The 6,104-nt window shown below is 39.9% G+C and overlaps 1 pseudogene; it reads right to left on the bottom strand.

Moving 5' to 3' along the window:
• Positions 1-442: 442 nt before the first annotated feature.
• On the bottom strand, positions 443-3,980 carry LOC114309573 (putative pinoresinol-lariciresinol reductase 3 pseudogene; annotated as a pseudogene).
• Positions 3,981-6,104: the final 2,124 nt, after the last annotated feature.

Genomic DNA, 6,104 nt, shown 5'->3' with positions numbered 1-6,104 from the left:
TCTTTTTTAAAATAGTTTGGAGAGAAATCATTTTGTTTGTTTTGCAGGACATTTTGTTAGAGGTTCACCCTTTGTGAAATAATTTAGTGAGAAGTCACTTTGTTTGTTTTGAAGGACATTTTGTTTTTAATTTTACCACTTAATTTATCTGTTGACTTTCATGGATTATCTATTCAATTTTTTTTCCTATATATTTAAATTTTTTCCTCTTTGTTCAGTTTTTTTAACCCATTTGTTTAACTTTTTAATCTTTTCAATTCAAATTTCCATTATTTGTTTAAATATTTGCCCAAATAAAATTCTATCTATTCAAATCTTTTCTTCTCTCTACCTCTCTCTCCCTAACTATTGCAATCAGTTTCCCTATCTGTTCAACTTTTTGAACAAATATGAGCTTTTAAAGATAGGAGGTAGCGATCTGTTCAAATTTTGAACAGATCTGTCAAATTTCTTCCAATATGTTGTAATCTGTTTATTCATTATCAACAACAAGAACATCAACAATAACATTATCACCATCAACAACAACAGCAACAACAAGAACTACTGTTACTACTACTAAAAAAAAATCAGAAATCCAAATATATATCCATATACATACAGAGAAATGTATATATATATAGATAGGGAGACAGAGTTATGGCGTCAACAGCGATAGTTGGATCTGACGGAGGTGGCACAAATTGAAACCCTAGCTTTGGTTTCGGTGGAGCTCATCGCGTCATTCTCTGGTCCAGGCCCAAGGCATGGAGGTGGGTAGGATATCGCCGATGATGTAAAAGGTAGTGTAGCTTGCGATGGAAGGTGGCGCGTCGGTGGCGCGGTAGCTGCAGAGGTCGAGAGCGATGGTTTGGTAGCCATGAGAGGAAAGGAAGATCATTTGGTGGCGCCATGTGTACCAGAGCTCAGGGAAGTCATGGAGGAAGAGATCACGATGATCTCACACGCCGTCGACACCGTGGTGTTCGGCAGCGATGAACAGATAGAGGAGATGAAGAAGAGAGAGAAAGAAGAGAGGAGATTGGAGCTCTGATTTGTTGCGACTCGTATCTGTTGCGAACTCCGACCAGATCTGGAGACTGCGACAGAACTTGAGACGATCTGAGGCGAGGGTGAGATGGAGGAAGTGACGGTGGCGGCAACATTGGTAAAGTTCAAATCGGAGAAAAAAGAGAGGTATCATGAGAAACATTTTATGAAAATAATCATGAAAGTTTTGTGATCTTTGGATTGAATAAAGCACCACATACTGATTAACGTAATTCAAGGATCATAATTCTTTCATGATCATTTTTATGAAATTTTTTTCATGATTCCTAACTTTTCTCATAATATATACACATATAGATAGTTTGATGATTTTATAGTAACTTGTTCTTGTCAAGAATAATTGATAGAGAGAGAAATTGATAGTAGTATGATTGATATATTGATATTCTGTGTGTATTACAAGGAGATGTGCACTCTCTTTTATAGAGAGGAAAAGATACATAGGGTGGCATAAAGCAAAGGATAATTATTAAAGCTAACATAATGCTGTACTAAACATAATGATAACACTAGCAATACTAACATAGAATACTAACATCACTAACATATAATACTAACAGCCCCCCTCAAACTCAAGGAGGATAGACACAGACCAACTTGAGTTTGGAAAGAGTAACAAAACAAGAAAATAAAATAAGATAGGAGACACTGTATGGTCGGGTCGAACCGTTGATGAAGACACTGTATGGTTGTGTCAGACCGTTGTAGCAGAACAGTTTACGAGGTCATGCCGGACCGATGTAGCAGGACAGTTTACGAGGTCATGCCGGACCGATGTAGCAGACAGTTTACGGGGTCATGTCGGACCGATGTAGAAGACAGTTTACGGGGTCATGTCGGACCGTTGTAGCAGGACAGTTTACGGGGTCATGTCGGACCGTTGTAGAAGACAGTTTACGGGGTCATGTTGGACCGATGTAGCAGCTGACCGGAATCAATGTCGGGACAGTTTATGGGGTCATGTCGGACCGTTGTAGCAGCTTGTGGTGGTGCACCAAGGGGGCGACTTAGGAAGTGCGCCATGGGGTGGCTTGGGTGGTTCCCATGGTGTGTAACCATGCTCACCATGATACATGATATATGTATAACCCCCCCTCAAACTCAAATAGGTGTGAAGATAGAAACCTATTTGAGGTTGAAACAAAGGGAGTGAGAAAGTTGACCGGTGTAGAAGACACTGTATGAGTGTGTAGATAGGCTGCCCAAAAAATAGACATGTAGATATATATCGAGTCCTCAAAAGTCGTGCCCTCAAAAGGCGTGCCCACTTTATCAAAAGATGTGCCATGAAAAGGCGTGCCAGTTTGTCGGGCGTCAAGAGGCGCGCGATGCGCGTGGCTGCCTCGGCTATTTAACCAAGGTTGATGCTGAGGCTGAGGCAGAAAAAAAAAACTTCTGAAAATCCTCTGAAAAAAAAACTCTTCGTTGTGCTGAGAGAGAGAGGCTGTAACACTGTTGTGCTGAGAGAGAGAGTCTGTAACACTCTGTTGCGAAAGAAAATGGCTTCGTCTTCCCGTGGGCTGCTCACTCTCTTTCCCGACCTCAACGAGTCAACAAGAGAGATAACGGGTGCGGTGTCCCGTGAACCTCAACCAAACACCACTGGGTTTGCTCCGTTGAACTTTCCGATGCAGTCGGTGGAGCAAAAAATGGCAGTGCAAACGGATGTGGAGGCGAATCAGTATACTTTGAAGGCATGTGTGGAATCCATGACGGCGGTCACAAACTTGTCGCACCGGCTGCAGAGTAGGACAAATGAGGTGCAGCAATTAAACTCCCAGCTGGCTCTGCTTCAACGCATGTATAAGGATGCGCGAGCAGAGATAAGCGTGCTAAGGGCAGAAAACAAGGAGCTGAAGCGGAAGGCCACCGTGATGTTCCGTTTTGGAGGTCCGCCATATGCTGCAGTGGAGGAGCAGGGAGGAGTGAATGTGCTGGGTGGATTAGGAAGCACAGAGGCAGCACCGGCAAGGGCCGGCCAGGACGGAGGCAAGAAGAAAAGACCGGCGGCAGAGTAGAGAAGAAAAAATCCTGCTGTGGGTGTGGTTGTGTTGTGAAATTTTGTGTTTTTTTTTTTTTTTGGAAAAGTGTGATCGGATTTGATCTCGACATAAAGAAAGGATAAGTTTGTAAAATTAAAAACGAGTTATGTTTGTTTGTTGGTTTTTTTTTTTTTTTTTTTTTTTTTTTTTTTTTTGTGAAATCGTCCGTTTGCCTTGGGAAGATATTATAATAAAAGATATAGATATATATTAGTATGGAGGGAATGATGAGGATAATGTGGTGTGGTGGGTGGAGGATAAATGATTTATTTTAAAAAGAGAGTTGATGGGAAGGAAAAGACAATGATTGTGAAAAAGGAGAGAGTGGGAGTGGGGAACATGGACGGGAGGGTATGGGATAAAGAGAATAAAAAAGTAAAATAAATAAATAAAAGAAAAGGTGTGCTCAAGGAGAGAGTGAGTGGACAAGACACTGTTATAGGTGTATGGAATGCCTTCTGCTTCTACAAGACATCGAATTTCTGCTTTCCTCGCATAGAAGCTGTGGTCAAGGCCAGATATTCGAGTTTTACATGGATCCACTCCAAATTCAGATGGAATGAACTTCTTGACGCACCCAGCTTGTTTGATAGCTGAAATGAGAAGCTTCTGGAGGAGGACCTGCTTGGACGAGACAGCACAAATCACGACATCCACTTGCTTGATGGCTTCTATGAGCCTTGTTTCATCTTCTAGGGAACCCTTGAGAAGTGTGGCGCCGGAATCGGAGAGGGTTTGAAGCTTGTGAGATTTGTGGAGATCGGTGAAGGATTCATCTCTGATGAGGGCAAATGTGGGATGAGAAGATCGGAGGCTGGATCCTACTCTTCTTCTCCATCGTTTCTCTCTCTCTCTCTTGCCCAGGTGTCTTTGTATACGTCTCGGCATTTTCTCTCCATCGCGAATGAAGTTTGGGTCATACTCACGGTGACCATAACGCCAGAGGACCACATGTTAATGCTTGATTTGAAGTAGGAGGAGAAGCTGTAGGAGTAGGAGGTATGTGTAAGTGATATGTGTTGAAAAACTCCTGCGGGCAGCGAAGGCAAGGTTGTCGGCCGGCTGCCCGCCGGAAAGAAAGGAGTATAGGCCTAAATCTTATGGCTCTGATACCATGTCAAGAATAATTGATAGAGAGAGAAATTGATAGTAGTATGATTGATATATTGATATTCTGTGTGTATTACAAGGAGATGTGCACTCTCTTTTATAGAGAGGAAAAGATACATAGGGTGGCATAAAGCAAAGGATAATTATTAAAGCTAACATAATGTTGTACTAAACATAATGATAACACTAGCAATACTAACATAGAATACTAACATCACTAACATATAATACTAACAGTTCTTTTGGATAAAGAAAATCTAACATGTGAATCTTTGTATAAAGAAAATTTAAATTTAAACTTTTAAGCCGAGCGCCCTTAATTTTTTTTAAATATTGGATATCATGGACAGGCCAAACAGGTTCCCATATAGATTCGATGGCATTTCTTGTGGGCATTGTCCAAGTAAATATGATTATTGTTTAATAGAACCTTATTACATGGAAAACCTAACATGCAAACAAAATCAAATTTCCTACTATGGACCATGAAAAACCAAAGCTTCTTCGCTTCTACCCATACCTATATCTTTCTTCCTGAACTGATTAATTGACTTGGGGTTGTTTGGCATACAACTAAAAAAATTACATTTATTTATTATTTATTTATTTTTAGTGTTTTTTTTTTTCTTCAAAATTGTGTTAAAATTTTTAACTTTCCAAGTCCGTCTTATGTAGACAATTTAAAAAGTAAAAAAATTTGAAAAAATCCAAAAGAAAGTTTACTAGACTTGTTTTTTCTTCAAATTTAATTTAATTTATTTTTATTTTTATTATTTTATTTTTTACTTTTTCAATCCATCTAGTTAATTAAAACCCAAAAGTATAGTGTTTTTCAAAAAAAATTTATAACAATTACAGAAGATGAAAAAAGTCAACAAAAAAAACCACTAAAAAAGTCAACCTCAAAACACCTACTCAATCTAATGGCAAGCCAAAATGTGCTTCCTGAAGCAATCCTCTATAGATTTTCAGCATATCATTTTTTTGAAATATTGGATTTTGGAAAGGCGAAAGAGGGTCAAAGAAGGTTTGTAAGGGTAGGGTGTCCAAAAGGCAATGGTTTTACTCACATATTAGTATTCGACACCTTAGCATATATACCCCCTCTTACCAAATGAAACCAGCTTTCAAGGAAAATGTGCTCATGAGCAAGTCTCTTTTGTCCTGATCTGATATAAGATTGTAACATTGTTACTGTTGACTTGATGTTATAAGAGTTTATGGCTATTTGTACCAGCAGTGTTTGTCGCAATACAATTGTCAAAAGGGGGGAAAATGTAATAAGAGAGGATATGTCAACGAAATTACTTGCAGCCTAGCCATAGAAACAGATGAACCGGCATAGATGCTTCCTTTCTCTATATTGTCACCATGATGTTGTTGTTGATGATGATGATGGAGTTAAAATATATTTTATACTGGTGATACAGTTACTACACAACGGGTCCCGGGTGGAATGGGTAGGACTGATTCACGCTTCTTCAACCGGTAACTGAGTGTTCAAGCCCACCAGAAAACCTACACAGGAGTTCAATGGGGAACGGGAAGTCTCCCAGCAAACCCTCCAACGAGCACGTTAGAGAGAGAGAGAGAAATGAAATGTAGAGAGATGAATTGGAGATAGGAAAACTTAACCTTCTTCTTGTCTTCAACGTTTGCTTATATCCTTTGGTCATCATTTCACTGTCCCTTCCGACCTGCCATCTTGGTCGAAAGTCTATACTGTGGCTTACCTTGTTCAGGGTAAGGGGGTGCTGTTCCGACGGAGAGGTGTTGTCGTAGTAAATGCTGTGATGGGCTGCATTAATGGTGATGTGCAGTGGCAATAACTTTGCAGATCTTTGTCTGCCGAAGTGGCTTGTCCTTTATCTGCCGTATGTCTGAATCTCATTGGCTCTTTAT

The sequence above is a fragment of the Camellia sinensis genome, chromosome 8 (assembly GCF_055761805.1).
Source record: "Camellia sinensis isolate YWXY chromosome 8, ASM5576180v1, whole genome shotgun sequence".
NCBI lineage: Eukaryota > Viridiplantae > Streptophyta > Magnoliopsida > Ericales > Theaceae > Camellia > Camellia sinensis.
Note: the sequence above shows the minus strand (reverse complement) of the source record. Positions and strands in the feature narration are given on the sequence as shown.